The following is a 17630-nucleotide window of genomic DNA, read 5'->3' on the forward strand; positions in this document are numbered from 1 at the left end:
CAGAACAGGCAGGTAAGTAGCAACTAACCTGCCTGCTTGCTCTTAGGCCCATGGTAAAAAAAATAATAATACAGTTATGGATAACCCCTTTAAGTTGCATTTTTGTGACTTATTTCCCTTTTTTTCAGCTTCTCAACACTTTTCATTCAGGAATGTATTGAAGAACACCATGTATAACCTGCAGAGCAGTGTCCATGTGTCGTATGCTGGGGTGAATCATACCCCAGGATTACCCTGCAGAAGGGTCTGCTTTAAAAAAAATTTTTACAATTTCTCTGAAGAAAATAAGAGTTGCAGCTGGATTTGGCAATAAAATTGATAGGAAAATATTAAATGCACTAGAAGCAGCGCTGATCTCTGCGTTGTTACATAGACTTCTCTGCAGAACTGGAAAACACATGAACTATTGGATATGTAAATAAAAAGTAACATTACACAAAAGGAAGAGAACAAAAAACAAGACTTTTTCTACAAGTTATATCATAAAATGCAGTAGAAACACTTTGGAAAGGAAATCTAAGGCAGAAATCACACGTGCAGTTTTGCGCGCCAAAGCCAGTGGTAGATATGAAGCGAGAAGAATGGGGCTTTCCTTCACAGCCTTCCGGCTTTTTGGATCCACTGATGGCTTTGGCACAAAAATGCATAAAAAACTGCATGTGTGATTTCAGCAGGGTGTGGATCTACGCAAGTAATAGGAGGGGATATGGTGGAGGCTTCATAGGAATATGATCACGGCTATTACTGTAAATTCTATAGCTAGAAGTCAACGGTCAGCAATGGAGGTGCTCCCCTCCTGTCATGGGGCTCGCACTGTATACGGGTACCAGCTCTAGTGTTATGGGGTCCAGGATCCAAATGTAAAAGTTCTATATCACATCCCCAGCACTGCCCTATCCTCCACACTACTCAGATCCCAAATGCTGCCAGGCATACCACAAATACCGAGCATACTGACAGCAATTATAACACGGCCATACACCTACTGTACAGATCAGCCATAGGGAATGGCTGGCATGAGGCTGGAGCACGCAGCAAGCTAAGGGGATGTTAGGCATCTGGGGTGTGACGGCAGGGTCTGCCCCAATCCATGGGGGCGGCATGAGTATTGTGTGTGATGTCGTAAATGCCACTGCAAAACACATGCTGTGATAAAGCACTGTACAATCGGGAGTATGACGGGGGGGGGGGGGGGGGGGGCTGTATGTAAATTAGGGTGTACGACGGGGGGTTGTATGTACATTGGGGTGTACGACGGGGGGCTGTATGTACATTAGGGTGTATGACGGGGGCTGCATGTACATTAGGGTGTATGACGGGGGCTGTATGTACATTAGGGTGTATGACGGGGGCTGTATGTACATTAGGGTGTATGACGGGGGCTGTATGTACATTAGGGTGTATGACGGGGGCTGTATGTACATTAGGGTGTATGACGGGGGCTGTATGTACATTAGGGTGTATGACGGGGGCTGTATGTACATTAGGGTGTATGACGGGGGCTGCATGTACATTAGGGTGTATGACGGGGCTGTATGTACATTAGGGTGTATGACGGGGGCTGTATGTACATTAGGGTGTATGACGGGGGGCTGTATGAACATTAAGATGTATGACGGGAGGCTGTATGTACATTAGGGTGTATGACGGGGGCTGCATGTACATTAGGGTGTATGACGGGGGCTGTATGTACATTAGGGTGTATGACGGGGGGCTGTATGAACATTAAGATGTATGACGGGAGGCTGTATGTACATTAGGGTGTATGACGGGGGCTGTATGTACATTAGGGTGTATGACGGGGGCTGTATGTACATTAGGGTGTATGACGGGGGGCTGTATGTACATTAGGGTGTATGACGGGGGGCTGTATGTACATTAGGGTGCATGACGGGGGGCTGTATGTACATTAGGGTGTATGACGGGAGGCTGTATGTACATTAGGGTGTATGACGGGAGGCTGTATGTACATTAGGGTGTATGACGGGGGGTTGTATGTACATTACGGTGCATGACGGGGTGTACGTTACGGTGTATGACGGGTTGTTGTATGTACAATAGGGCGCATGACTGGGGGCTGTATGACAGTGTATGACAGGGAACTGTACAGTACAGTGTATGACGAGGTGACTAATGTACATTAGTGTGTATGATAGGGCACTGTACAATCGGGTGTATGACGGGATGCTGTATGTAAATTAGGGTTTATTACAGGTGGGGTGTACATTACATGTATGACGTGTTGTAAGTACATTAGGGTGCATGACAGACGGCTGTACATTAAGGTGTATGACGGGCTGTATATTACGGTGTACGATGGGTTGTTATATGTACATTAGGGTGCATGACGGGGGGCTGTACATTACAGTATATGATGGGGTGACTATGTACAATCGGGTGTATGATGGGGGGTTGCATGTACATTAGGGTGTATGATGGGGGACTGTATGTACATTAGGGTGAATGACGGGGGACTGTATGTATATTAGGGTGAATGACGGAGGGGCTGTATGTTACGGAGTATGACATGTGGCATGTACATTAGGGTGCATGACAGTGGGCTGTATGTTATGGTGTATGACGGAGGTTGTACATTACGGTGTATGAAAGGGGGCTGCACGTTACGATCTATGACGAGGGGCCGTACGTTGCGGTGTATGACGGAGGGCTGTGTATATATTACGGTGTATGACGGAGGGCTGTACATTATGGTCTATGACGAGGGGGGCTGTACGTTACGGTCTATGACGAGGGGGGGCTGTACGTTGCGGTCTATGACGAGGGGCCGTACGTTGCGGTCTATGATGGAGGGCTGTATGTTACGGTGTATGACGGAGGGCTGTACATTACGGTCTATGATGAGGGGGGGCTGTACGTTACGGTCTATGATGAGGGGGGGCTGAACGTTACGGTCTATGACGAGGGGGGGCTGTACGTTACGGTGTATGACGAGGGGGGGCTGTACGTTACGGTCTATGACAGTTGGCTGTACGTTACGGTGTGTACCAGCATGCAGCCTAGAGAGGAGACTCAGTATTATTACCCTTTTCTCTGTCCCCGAAGATCTTAGGCCTCCTGACAGCAGGAAGAGACAGCAGCCAGCCAGCACAGTCCAGCGAGACGTCATTAGCCGCTCATATATCCAGGGAGAGCCAGCCAGAGATCCGTATACCAGCGGCTACCAGAGCCACAGACAGCTCGCCAGGGCCTCACACATCTCCAGGGCCTCCGCGCAGAGACAGCCCGCAGTGGCCGGGGCTCGGAGACACCTCAGCTCGGTTGGGTGGGGGCCGTAGAGACCGCACAATAATCCCAGCAGGAAGAGACCCCGGAGACAGCGGGAGAGAGCCAGAGACTGCAGGATGTGAGTGCAGGGCGGAGGGAGAGGGGAGGGCGCAGCGCAGACAGGCGTGTTCAGAGAGAGACACAGATTTACTACAGGGCAGCAGGAGAGAGACAGAGCCGCCGCCACAACGAGGAGACGCGGCCACTGCTGCAGAGTGCGGCCGGCCATGTGCGGTACCCGGCCGGACCCTGCCACCGACCACCAGGGCGGGCACAGCACTTCTGCCACAAGCTTCCGAGACGGGCATGAGATGACTGCAGCTAGTGTTCCGTGTTATCAGCCAGTCTCACCTAGGGATAGGTAACTGCACAGGCATTAGGGAGGCTGACAGGAAGCCACATGTAGGAACAGAGCCTGGGAGCCGCATGTGATTTGTCTCAGATTTTGATGCGGTTTTGTGGTGGATTTTGCCCTAGTTATTAGAACGACAGCCCAGGTCATTATTCCGTACCCGCTGAGGATGTTTTGCTGCAGGGGGGGCAAGAAAATTGGTGGAAAAAGACTACACTTTGGGGGTCCTCGGCGGCTGATACCTTTTTAATGGTCACTGAAAATCTGGTACCAAAAAAGCAGCTTCCCAGACTACTGGGGTCTCTGCATCAGGCGGGACATTTGGGGACACCTCATCCTTTTCTGCTACAGTAATAAATACACAGGGTCCTCTGCCCCCAAATCCAGACAATATAAGTTTCCGTATTATTATTAATGTAGATCTGCAGTGAATGTGCCCTGTGTGACCACTGCCCTAAGCCCTCACAGATATGGACTTGCCAGTTGGCGCCATTAGGGTATGTGCACACGTCAGTATTTTCTAGCAGAAATTTCCTGACAAAAACCGGACATTTCTGACAGAAATCCGCATGCGTTTTTTTCACGTTTTTTCCCGAATGCATAGAATAGCGGGAAAAATCTGCAAAATTAATGAACATGCCGCTTTTTTTTACCACAATGCGTTTTTTTTGCGGAAAAAAACGCATCATGTGCACAAAAATTGCAGCATGCATTCTAAGGGTATGTTCACACGTTCAGGATTTCCATCCTTTTTTTTTCCTGACTGTTTTTTTAAAAAACTGCAGCTCTTGGCAGAAAACGCAGGTCCTTTTTTTGGTCCTTTTTTGGTCCGTTTTTGATGCGTTTTTTGATGCGTTTTTTGATGCGTTTTTTTGATGCAGTTTTCTAGCCAGAGTCTGTGTGTTTTCTAGGAATTTTTTTAGGGTTAAAATGGCTGAAAATACCCTAACCCTACCCCTAACCCTAACCCTACCCCTAACCCTAACCCTACCCCTAACCCTACCCCTAACCCTACCCCTACCCCTAACCCTACCCCTAACCCTACCCCTAACCCTAACCCTACCCCTAACCCTAACCCTAACCCTACCCCTAACCCTACCCCTAACCCTACCCCTAACCCTACCCCTACCCCTATTCTAACCTTAGTGAAAAAAAAAAAAAAAAAAAATTCTTTATTTTTTTTATTGTCCCTACCTATGGGGGTGACAAAGGGGGGGGGGTGTCATTTACTATTTTTTTATTTTGATCACTGAGATAGGTTATATCTCAGTGATCAAAATGCACTTTGGAACGAATCTGCCGGCCGGCAGATTCGGCGGGCGCACTGCGCATGCGCCCGCCATATCTGCCGGCCGGCAGATTCGGCGGGCGCACTGCGCATGCGCCCGCCATTTTGCAAGATGGCGGCGCCCAGGGAGAAGACGGCCGGACGGACACCGGGACGCCGGGTGAGTATAAGGGGGGGAGATTAGGGCACGGGGGGGGCATCAGAGCACTGGGGGGGGGCATCGGAGCACTGGGGGGGGGCATCGGAGCACGGGGGGGCGGGATCGGAGCACGGGGGGGGCAGCCACACTCCGCCCACGCACTTCCGCCCGCTCCCCGCACTTCCTGCTGCAGCGGTTCTGCACATCAAACCGCAGTAAAACCCGCAGATATATTTTTGATCTGCGGGTTTTACTGCGGTTTGGACCTCACAATGGAGGTCTATGGGTGCAGAACCGCTGCGGCTCCGGAAAAAGAATTGACATGCTCCTTCTTTTTTCCGGGAGCTATTCAGCGCGTCTTTTTTTTTACAATTTCCGGACCATGTGCACAGTGTGTCCTGTTTTCCATAGGGTACAGTGTACTGTACCCTGCATGGAAAACAGCCGCGGAACCGCAGCGGCAAAACCGCCGCGGTTCCGCGGTAAAAAACGCACTGTGTGAACATGGCCTTAATGATAGGATGCATATGTTTGCAGTTATATTTATCGCGAAAAAACCTGAACGTGTGCACGTACTCTAAGGCGGCCTCCACAGACTGCCCCGCACCCACCCTACCTTGTATGTTTCCCAGTACATTGGGGGGATTTTAGCTAAACTCCCACCATGAGTATTTTTTGTGGTTTTGATTTTACAGATTTTCTGCACCAATTCGTTGAGGGTTTTTTTTAGTGCATTTTTTTTACACGCGTTTTTGACTATGGTATATTTAGTTTTTATCCCATTTCTGCTGCGGAAACACTACAAATTAGTAGTTTTTTTTTATCTGTAATGTTTATGTTAAAATCTGCAAATAAAACTGGAGAAATTGACACAGCGCAGCGCAGGTCAGTCTCTGCAGCATTATAAATCAGCACAGTGGGCATGAGAGATTCGTAAATCCCATTAGCTTTGCTGGACCTGTAATTCGTTGTGCTTGAAAAATACATAGCATGAAAAACTCCCCAAATACTCATCGTGGGAATTTAACCCTCCGTCACATACAATATTCGGACTAACGAGTTCACATACAATGTGCCTGTCAGGCGCCTGCTGGAAAAATACCTATAATATCTAATGTTTGCAATTTCAGTGCTCTAAAAGTGATCAGTGACCTTCATAGGGATGTAATAAAAGAGACTACACATAATCAGTTGCAAAAAAAAACATTTACTTAACATAAAACTATGAAATACAAACTTTTCAAAACTCCCGCCAAATAGTCCCCAGTTCGACTCTCTCAAAAAAATGAACAAAGAACATTTTTGAACACAAACTTAATTTTAAGGTACCTTAAGTACTATTAAAAACATATTCAATCAGAAGTAGATGCTGAGGTTTCCCCAGAAAAGTCACACTTGCAGAGCAAATAGCAAGAATTACACACCATTTTTGCATGTGTCAGGCAAATTGCTTTATGACATTTGAGACATTCATAATTTGAAAGCCTTCTGGTTCCGCTTTCCGTTTGGCAGGTGGTGCATCTCCTTCTTTTGTGAGGTGGTGCAGATGGTGACTTTTCACCATCATCTTCTGGGCGGAACCTTTTGAGCTGAACTTGAAGGCGAGAGGGGATACCGATTGTTTTCACGCTTCTGCGTAGCTCTCCAAGTACTAGTTCATGGGCCAATTTTTTCAGATACAATCGTCTATGGAGTGGTTCAAGCTTGTTTTCAAGATAAATTACTTGTGAATTTATACCACCCAAATTCAACATAGCAAAAAATATGACCATTGGCCAGCGTTTGATGTTTCTGCTGACGTTGAAAGTGGAGCACATCTGATCTGCTGTATCCACACGGGACGGACTAAACTGCATATTGGGATTATGGCATGATGGGCTGCAATACTAGACTCCACCACTAGATGGCAGCACATTTTACAAATGCAGCCCAGGAAATGACTTCTTGTAATATAGCAAGAAGGGAATTCAATGGAAATACTTAAATGAATCAGAACATCCACAGGGCTGGATTAAAGTTTAATAATAGAACCAGGGAAAAAAGATTGTAACTATATGGTATTATGTGTAGAATATCGGGTTACACACGCCTGGTGATATATCTCATCAACATCTCATAGGAATATGGGTATAACTATTGTTCTGTATGGGGATTATGGGTGAACTATCACAAATACACATGCCCAGGAACATACTTCATCTACTTCTGATAGGAATATGGGTATAATTATTGTTCTGTATGGGGATTATGGGTGAAACATCACAAATACACATGCCCAGGAACATACTTCATCTACTTCTGATAGGAATATGGGTATATCTATTGATCTGTATGGGGATTATGGGTGAAATATCACAAATACACATGCCCAGGAACATACTTCATCTACTTCTGATAGGAATATGGGTATATCTATTGATCTGTATGGGGATTATGGGTGAAATATCACAAATGCACATACCCAGGAACATACTTCATCTACTTCTGATAGGAATATGGGTATAATTATTGTTCTGTATGGGGATTATGGGTGAAACATCACAAATACACATGCCCAGGAACATACTTCATCTACTTCTGATAGGATTATGGGTATATCTATTGATCTGTATGGGAATTATGGGTGAAATATCACAAATGCACATGCTCAGGAACATATTTCATCTACTTCTGATAGGAATATGGGTATATCTATTGATCTGTATGGGGATTATGGGTGAAATATCACAAATACACATGCCCAGGAACATACTTCATCTACTTCTGATAGGAATATGGGTATAATTATTGTTCTGCATGGGGATTATGGGTGAAATATCACAAATACACATGCTCAGGAACATACTTCATCTACTTCTGATAGGAATATGGGTATAACTATTGATCTGTATGGGGATTATGGGTGAAATATCACAAATACACATGCCCAGGAACATACTTCATCTACTTCTGATAGGAATATGGGTATAATTATTGTTCTGTATGGGGATTATGGGTGAAATATCACACATACACATGCCCAGGAACATACTTCATCTACTTCTGATAGGAATATGGGTATAATTATTGTTCTGTATGGGGATTATGGGTGAAACATCACAAATACACATGCCCAGGAACATACTTCATCTACTTCTGATAGGAATATGGGTATAATTATTGTTCTGTATGGGGATTATGGGTGAAATATCACAAATACACATGCTCAGGAACATACTTCATCTACTTCTGATAGGAATATGGGTATAATTATTGATCTGTATGGGGATTATGAGTGAAATATCACAAATACACATGTCCAGGAACATATTTTATCATTATTTTAAGAACATATATATTTATCCCAAATAGTCATGCCCAGTACCACATTTGATGAATTTCCCATAATAATATGAATAGCAGTTTAGCAGTTGGGGCTAAAATTAGGGTTAGGGTTGGGGCTAAATTTAGGGTTAGGGCTAAATTTAGGGTTAGGCTTTTTTCACACTTACATCGGTACGGGGCCGTCGCAATGCGTCGACCCGACATACCGACGCACGTTGTCAAAATTGTGCACAACGTGGGCAGCAGCTGTAGTTTTTCAACGCATCCGCTGCCCAATCTATGTCCTGGGGAGGAGGGGGCGGAGTTACGGCCACGCATGCGCGGTCAGAAATGGCGGATGCGACGTACAAAAAAACATTTCATTGAACTTTTTTTGTGCCGACGGTCTGCCAAAACACAACTGATCCAGTGCACGACGGACGCGACGTGTGGCCATCCGTCACGATCCGTCGGCAATGCAAGTCTATGGGCAAAAAACGCATCCTGCGGGCACATTTGCAGGATCCGTTTCTTGTCCAAAACGACGGATTGCGACGGAATGCCAAACGACGCAAGTGTGAAAGTAGCCATAGGGTTAGGGTTGGGGCTAAAGTTAGGGCTAGGGTTGGGGCTAAAGTTAGGGTTAGAGTTGGGATTAGGGTTAGGGTTTGGATTAGGGTTGGTATTAGGGTTAGGGTTGGCATTAGGGTTATGCTTGGGATTAGGGTTAGGTTTGGGATTAGGGTTAAGGTTAGGGTTGTGATTAGGGGTGTATTGGAATTAGGGTTAGGTTTGAGGTTAGAGTTGAGATTAGGATTAGGGGTGTGTTGGATTTAGGGTTTTGATTAGGGTTATGGTTAGGGTTGTTTTGGGGTAAGGGTTGTGATTATGGTTAGGGTTAGTGATTAGGATTATGGATCAGGTTGGGATTAGGGTTAGGGGTGTGTTGGGGTTAGGGTTGGAGCTAGAATTGGGGGGTTTCCACTGTTTAGGTACATCAGGGGGTCTCCAAACACGACAGCCAATTTTGCGCTCAATAAGTCAAATGGTGCTCCCTCCCTTCTGAGCTCTGCCGTGCGCCCAAACAGTGGGTTACCCCTGTTGTGAGTTCTGTTTTTGGGCTCCCTCTGGTGGTTACTGATGGTACTGGGTGACTTGTCTTTCCTGGGTTTCTGGGTTCCACCTGTTCCATCAGCATATGGGAGTTTCCTATTTAACCTGGCTTTGCTGGCATTTCCTCGCCGGTTATCAATGTATCCAGTGTGTCTTGTTACCTCTGCTCCCTGCTCCTAGAACCTTCTGGTCAAGCTAAGTTTGGATTTTCCTGTTTTGGTGTTTTGCTTTATTTGGTTTTTAGTCCAGCCTGCAGATATGTGATTCTTGCTGCTGGTTGCTCTAGTGGGCTGAAATTGCTCCTCATGTACCATGAGTTGGCACATGAGTTCAAGTAATTTCAGGATGGTTTTTTGAAGGGTTTTTCGCTGACCGCGCAGTTCACTTTTGTATCCTCTGCTATCTAGCTTTAGCGGGCCTCATTTTGTTGAAACTGTTTTCATACTGCGTATGTGCTTTCCTCTCATTTCACCGTCATTATATGTGGGGGGCTGCTATTTCTGTGGGGGATTTCTCTGGAGGCAAGAGAGGTCTGTGTTTCTTCTAATAGGGGAAGTTAGATCTTCGGCTGGAGCGAGACGTCTAGGATCATCGTAGGCACGTTCCCCGGCTACTTTTATTTGTGTGTTAGGTTCAGGGTCGCGGTCAGCTCAGGTTCCATCGCCCTAGAGCTTGTTTGTATTTGTGCTTGTCCTTTAGTGATCCCCTGCCATTGGGATCATGACAGTATAACCGGCCAACAAAGTGTTAATTGTATTGGCTGAAGTAGGAGGATAAGTAGTCTGAGGAAGTTTTTTTTTTTTTTTTCTTTCTCTTTCCCTCAGAGTTTGCTGCCTAGCCTTATTGCAGCCTGGCTACTTCCTCCTCCTCTTAATCTTTGAATGGCTCTGATCCCAGCTGTTTATCATGGACGTCCAGAGTTTGGCTTCCAGCCTGAATAATCTTGCCACTAAGGTTCAAAATATACAGGATTTTGTTGTACATGCTCCTATGTCTGAACCTAGAATTCCTGTCCCAGAGTTTTTTTCTGGAGATAGATCTCGTTTTCTGAATTTTAGGAACAATTGCAAGTTGTTTCTTTCTTTGAAATCTCGCTCCTCTGGAGACCCTGCTCAGCAAGTCAAGATAATTATATCTTTCCTGCGGGGTGACCCTCAGGATTGGGCATTTGCATTGGCACCAGGGGACCCTGCGTTGCTTAATGCGGATGCGTTTTTTCTGGCATTGGGTTTGCTCTATGAGGAACCTAACCAAGAGATTCAGGCTGAAAAAGCTTTGTTGGCCCTCTCTCAGGGGCAAGATGAAGCAGAAATTTATTGTCAAAAATTTCGGAAGTCGTCGGTGCTTACTCAGTGGAATGAGTGCGCTCTGGCTGCAAAGTTTAGAGATGGCCTTTCTGAGGCCATTAAAGATGTTATGGTGGGGTTCCCTGCGCCTGCTGGTCTGAATGAGTCTATGACTATGGCTGTTCAGATTGATCGGCGTTTACGGGAGCGCAAACCTGTGCATCATTTGGCGGTGTCGTCTGAACCGTCACCTGAGATAATGCAATGTGATAGAATTCAGTCCAGAAGTGAACGGCAAAAGTATAGGCGGAAAAAAGGGTTGTGCTTTTATTGTGGTGATTCAGCTCATGTTATATCAGCATGCTCTAAACGCACAAAAAAGGTTGATAAGTCTGTTGCCATTAGTACTTTACAGTCTAAGTTCATTCTGTCTGTGACTCTGATTTGTTCATTATCATCCATTTCCGTCGATGCCTATGTGGATTCAGGCGCTGCCCTGAGTCTTATGGATTGGTCATTTGCCAATCGCTGTGGGTTTAGTCTGGAGCCTCTGGAAGTCCCTATTCCTTTGAAGGGAATTGACTCTACACCTTTGGCTATGAATAAACCTCAGTACTGGACACAAGTGACCATGCGTATGACTCCCGTTCATCAGGAGGTGATTCGCTTCCTGGTACTGTATAATTTGCATGATGTTCTAGTACTTGGTCTGCCATGGTTACAAACTCATAATCCAGTCCTTGACTGGAAATCAATGTCTGTGTTAAGCTGGGGTTGTCAGGGGGTTCATGATGATGCACCTCCGATTTCTATCGCTTCATCTACTCCTTCTGAGATTCCTGTGTTTTTGTCTGACTATCGGGATGTTTTTGAGGAGCCTAAGCTCAGTTCGCTTCCTCCTCACAGGGATTGCGATTGTGCTATAAATTTAATTCCAGGCAGTAAATTTCCTAAAGGTCGTTTGTTCAATCTGTCAGTGCCAGAGCATACTGCTATGCGGGATTATGTTAAGGAGTCCTTGGAAAAGGGACATATCCGTCCATCTTTGTCCCCTTTGGGAGCAGGTTTTTTTTTCGTGGCCAAAAAAGATGGTTCCTTGAGGCCTTGTATAGATTATCGTCGTTTGAATAAGATTACCGTAAAATATCAGTATCCTTTGCCATTGTTGACTGATTTGTTTGCTCGCATTAAGGGGGCTAAATGGTTCACTAAGATTGATCTTCGGGGTGCGCATAATCTTATACGAATAAAGCAAGGTGATGAGTGGAAAACCGCATTTAATACGCCTGAGGGCCATTTTGAGTATTTGGTAATGCCTTTTGGACTTTCTAATGCTCCTTCAGTCTTCCAGTCCTTTATGCACGATATTTTCCGTGAATATCTGGATAAATTTATGATTGTGTATTTGGATGATATTTTTGTTTTTTCTGATGACTGGGAGTCTCATGTTCAGCAGGTCAGGAAGGTGTTTCAGGTCCTGCGGGCCAATTCCTTGTTTGTAAAAGGCTCAAAGTGTCTCTTTGGAGTCCAGAAGATTTCTTTCTTGGGGTATATTTTTTCCCCTTCTACTATTGAGATGGATCCCGTCAAGGTTCAGGCTATTTGTGACTGGACGCAGCCTACATCTCTTAAGAGTCTACAGAAGTTCTTGGGCTTTGCTAATTTCTATCGTCGTTTTATAACTAATTTTTCTAGTGTTGTTAAGCCTTTGACGGATTTGACTAAGAAGGGTGCTGATATTGCTAATTGGTCTCCTGCGGCTGTGGAGGCCTTTCAGGAACTTAAGCGCCGGTTTTCTTCTGCTCCTGTGTTGCGTCAGCCAGATGTTTCGCTCCCTTTTCAGGTTGAGGTTGATGCTTCCGAGATTGGAGCGGGGGCGGTTTTGTCACAGAGAAGCTCCGATGGCTCAGTGATGAAGCCATGCGCGTTTTTTTTCTAGAAAGTTTTCGCCGGCTGAGCGGAATTATGATGTTGGTAATCGGGAACTTTTGGCCATGAAGTGGGCATTTGAGGAGTGGCGTCATTGGCTAGAGGGTGCTAGACATCGTGTGGTGGTCTTGACTGATCACAAAAATTTGATTTACCTTGAGTCTGCCAGGCGTCTGAATCCTAGACAGGCTCGTTGGTCACTGTTTTTCTCTCGTTTCAATTTTGTGGTTTCATACCTGCCAGGTTCAAAGAATGTGAAGGCGGATGCTCTTCCTAGGAGTTTTGTGCCTGACTCCCTTGGAAATTCTGAGCCCTCTGGTATCCTTAGGGATGGGGTGATTTTGTCTGCTGTCTCCCCAGACTTGCGACGTGCTTTGCAGGAGTTTCAGGCGGGTAAACCTGATCGTTGTCCGCCTGAGAGACTGTTTGTTTCGGATAATTGGACCAGTAGAGTCATCTCCGAGGTCCATTCTTCTGCGTTGGCAGGTCATCCTGGAATATTTGGTACTAGAGACTTGGTGGCCAGGTCTTTTTGGTGGCCTTCCTTGTCGAGGGATGTGCGTTCTTTTGTGCAGTCTTGTGGGGTTTGTCCTCGGGCTAAGCCTTGCTGTTCTCGGGCCAGTGGATTGTTGTCACCTTTGCCTATCCCGAAGAGGCCTTGGACGCACATTTCCATGGACTTTATTTCGGATCTCCCTGTCTCTCAAAAAATGTCCGTCATCTGGGTTGTGTGTGATCGCTTTTCTAAAATGGTTCATCTGGTACCCTTGCCTAAGTTGCCTTCCTCCTCTGAGTTGGTCCCTCTGTTTTTTCAGAATGTGGTTCGTTTGCATGGGATTCCTGAGAACATCGTTTCTGACAGGGGATCCCAGTTTGTGTCTAGATTTTGGCGGACGTTCTGTGCTAAGATGGGCATTGATTTGTCCTTTTCGTCTGCATTCCATCCTCAGACGAATGGCCAGACTGAACGAACTAATCAGACCTTGGAAACTTATTTAAGGTGTTTTGTTTCTGCTGATCAGGATGACTGGGTTACCTTTTTGCCGCTGGCCGAGTTTGCCCTTAATAATCGGGCTAGTTCTGCTACCTTGGTTTCGCCTTTCTTTTGTAATTCGGGGTTTCATCCTCGTTTTTCCTCTGGTCAGGTGGAACCTTCTGATTGTCCTGGAGTGGACATGGTGGTGGATAGGTTGCATCGGATTTGGAGTCATGTGGTGGACAATTTGAAGTTGTCCCAGGAGAAGGCTCAGCAGTTTGCTAATCGCCGTCGCCGCGTGGGTCCTCGACTTCTTGTTGGTGACTTGGTGTGGTTGTCTTCTCGTTTTGTTCCTATGAAGGTCTCTTCTCCTAAGTTCAAGCCTCGGTTCATCGGTCCCTATAGGATCTTGGAAATTCTTAACCCTGTTTCGTTTGGATCTCCCGGCATCGTTTGCTATTCATAATGTGTTCCATCGGTCGTTGTTGCGGAAGTATGAGGTACCTGTTGTTCCTTCGCTTGAGCCTCCTGCTCCAGTGCTGGTGGAGGGAGAATTGGAGTATGTTGTGGAGAAGATCTTGGATTCTCGTGTTTCCAGACGGAAACTCCAGTATTTGGTCAAGTGGAAGGGTTATGGTCAGGAGGATAATTCTTGGGTGGTTGCCTCGGATGTTCATGCTGATGATTTGGTTCGCGCTTTTCATAGGGCTCATCCTGGTCGCCCTGGTGGTTCTCGTGAGGGTTCGGTGACCCCTCCTCAAGGGGGGGGTACTGTTGTGAGTTCTGTTTTTGGGCTCCCTCTGGTGGTTACTGATGGTACTGGGTGACTTGTCTTTCCTGGGTTTCTGGGTTCCACCTGTTCCATCAGCATATGGGAGTTTCCTATTTAACCTGGCTTTGCTGGCATTTCCTCGCCGGTTATCAATGTATCCAGTGTGTCTTGTTACCTCTGCTCCCTGCTCCTAGAACCTTCTGGTCAAGCTAAGTTTGGATTTTCCTGTTTTGGTGTTTTGCTTTATTTGGTTTTTAGTCCAGCCTGCAGATATGTGATTCTTGCTGCTGGTTGCTCTAGTGGGCTGAAATTGCTCCTCATGTACCATGAGTTGGCACATGAGTTCAAGTAATTTCAGGATGGTTTTTTGAAGGGTTTTTCGCTGACCGCGCAGTTCACTTTTGTATCCTCTGCTATCTAGCTTTAGCGGGCCTCATTTTGTTGAAACTGTTTTCATACTGCGTATGTGCTTTCCTCTCATTTCACCGTCATTATATGTGGGGGGCTGCTATTTCTGTGGGGGATTTCTCTGGAGGCAAGAGAGGTCTGTGTTTCTTCTAATAGGGGAAGTTAGATCTTCGGCTGGAGCGAGACGTCTAGGATCATCGTAGGCACGTTCCCCGGCTACTTTTATTTGTGTGTTAGGTTCAGGGTCGCGGTCAGCTCAGGTTCCATCGCCCTAGAGCTTGTTTGTATTTGTGCTTGTCCTTTAGTGATCCCCTGCCATTGGGATCATGACATACCCCCACATATGGGGCATCAGCGTACTCGGGATAAATTGGACAACAACTTCTGGGGTCCAATTTCTCTTGTTACCCTTGTGAAAATAAAAACTTGGGGGCTACAAAATCTTTTTTGTGGAAAAATATATATATATATATTTTTTTTATGACTCTGCATTATAAACTTCTGTGAAGCACTTGGGCATTCAAAGTTCTCACCACACATCTATATAAGTTCCTTGGGGGGTCTAGTTTCCAAAACGGGGTCACTTGTGGGGGGTTACTACTGTTTAGGTACATCAGGGGCTCTGCAAACGCAACATAACGCCCACAGACCATTCTATCTAAGTCTGCATTCCAAAATGGCGCTCCTTCCCTTCCGAGCTCTGCCGTGCGCCCAAACAGTGGGTTACCCCCACATATGGGGCATCAGCATACTCAGGATAAATTGGACAACAACTATTGCAGTCCAATTTCTCCTGTTACCCTTGTCAAAATAAAAACTTGGGGGCTACAATATCTTTTTTGTGGAAAAAAAAATATTTTTTATTTTCACGACTCTGCATTCTAAACTTCTGTGAAGCATTTGGGCATTCAAAGTTCTCACCACACATCTACATAAGTTCCTTGGGGGGGTCTAGTTTCCAAAATGGGGTCACTTGTGGAGGGTTTCTACTGGTTACGTACATCAGGGGCTCTGCAAACGCAACATAATACCCGCAGACCATTCTATCAAAGTCTGCATTCCAAAACGGCGCTCCTTCCTTCCGAGCTCTGCCGTGCGCCCAAACAGTGGTTTACCCCCACATATGGGGTACCAGCATACTCAGGACAAATTGGACAACAACTTTTGGGGTCCAATTTCTCTTGTTACCCTTGTGAAAATAAAAACTTGGGGGCTAAAAAATCTTTTTTGTGGAAAAAAAAAATATTTTTTATTTTCACGACTCTGCATTATAAACTTCTGTGAAGCACTTGGGCATTCAAGGTTCTCACCACACATCTAGATAAGTTCCATGGGGGGTCTAGTTTCCAAAATGGGGTCACTTGTGGGGGATTTCTACTGTTTAGGCACATCAGGGGCTCTCCAAACGCGACATGGCGTCCGATCTCAATTCCAGCCAATTCTACATTGAAAAAGTAAAACGGCACTCTTTCTCTTCCAAGCTCTGCGGTGCGCCCAAACAGTGGTTTACCCCCACATATTGGGTATCGACGTACTCAGGAGAAATTGCACAACAACTTTGTTGGTCTAATTTCTCCTGTTACCCTTGTAAAAATAAGAATTTGTGGGCGAAAAGATCATTTTTGTGTAAACAAAAGCGATTTTTTTATTTTCACGGCTCTACGTTATAAACTTCTGTGAAGCACATGGGGGTTCAAAGTGCTCGCCACAAATCTAGATAAGTTCCTTAAGGGGTCTAGTTTCCAAAATGGTGTCACTTGTGGGGGGTTTCCACTGTTTAGGCACATCAGGGGCTCTCCAAACGCGACATGGCGTCCAATCTCAATTCCAGCCAATTCTACATTGAAAAGTAAAACGGCACTCCTTCACTTCTAAGTTCTGCGGTGCGCCCAAAAAGTGGTTTACCCCCACATATGGGGTATTGGCGTATTCAGGAGAAATTGCATAACAAAATTTATGTTTACATATCTGTTTTTACAATTGTGAAAATAAAAAAAAATGGTTCTGAATTAAGATGTTTGCAAAAAAAAGTTAAATGTTCATTTTTTCCTTCCAGATTGTTTCAGTTCCTGTGAAGCACGTAAAGGGTTAATAAACTTCTTGAATGTGGTTTTGAGAACCTTGAGGGGTGTAGTTTTTAGAATGGTGTCACACTTCATTATTTTCTATCATATAGACCCCTCAAAATGACTTCAAATGTGATGTGGTCCCTAAAAAAAAATGGTGTTGTAAAAATGAGAAATTGCTGGTCAACTTTTAACCCTTATAACTCCCTAACAAAAAAAAATTTTGTTTCCAAAATTGTGCTGATGTAATGTAGACATGTGGGAAATGTTATTTATTAACTATTTTTCGTGACATATCTCTCTGATTTAAGGGCATAAAAATACAAAGTTTGAAAATTGCAAAATGTTAAAAATTTTCGCCATATTTCCGTATTTTTCATAAATAATCGCAAGTAATATCGAAGAAACGTTACCACTAACATGAAGTACAATATGTCACGAAATCAGCGGGATCCGTTGAAGCGTTCCAGAGTTATAACCTCATAAAGTGACAGTGGTCAGAATTGCAAAAATTGGCCTGGTCATTAAGTACCAAATTGGCTCTGTCACTAAGGGGTTAAGAGACTTAACTGCTTATCTTCAGTACTGAAAAAAAGGCTTAAAGCTGACCTGTCATCACATTCAACGCCACCAAGCCGCAGCTATGGTGGCATAGCTGACAGGTCCAGCAGTGTGGACAGCGCTCTATCCGCCTCCCTGGTGCCTCCGCACTA

At 45.3% G+C, this 17630-nt stretch overlaps 1 protein-coding gene and 1 long non-coding RNA gene across 7 annotated transcripts in view; one reads left to right on the forward strand and one right to left on the reverse strand.

Annotated features, from left to right (window-relative positions):
- MYO9A (myosin IXA) overlaps positions 1-3377 on the reverse strand; it is a 183037-nt gene extending 179660 nt beyond the window's left edge. For 5 of the 6 annotated variants that reach the window (XM_069765609.1, XM_069765605.1, XM_069765608.1 and 2 more), the window contains exon 1: positions 3044-3377. The gene's annotated coding sequence lies outside the window, so the exon portion shown is untranslated. The remainder of the gene's footprint in view (positions 1-3043) is intronic. The other variant, XM_069765607.1, reaches the window with a different exon arrangement.
- A 78-nt stretch (positions 3378-3455) lies between these two features.
- Positions 3456-17630, forward strand: part of LOC138674180 (uncharacterized) — a 64237-nt gene continuing 50062 nt past the window's right edge. The window contains exon 1 of the long non-coding RNA XR_011320520.1: positions 3456-3646. This is a non-coding gene — a long non-coding RNA (uncharacterized lncRNA). The remainder of the gene's footprint in view (positions 3647-17630) is intronic.

The sequence above is a fragment of the Ranitomeya imitator genome, chromosome 4 (assembly GCF_032444005.1).
Source record: "Ranitomeya imitator isolate aRanImi1 chromosome 4, aRanImi1.pri, whole genome shotgun sequence".
NCBI classification, from domain to species: domain Eukaryota; kingdom Metazoa; phylum Chordata; class Amphibia; order Anura; family Dendrobatidae; genus Ranitomeya; species Ranitomeya imitator.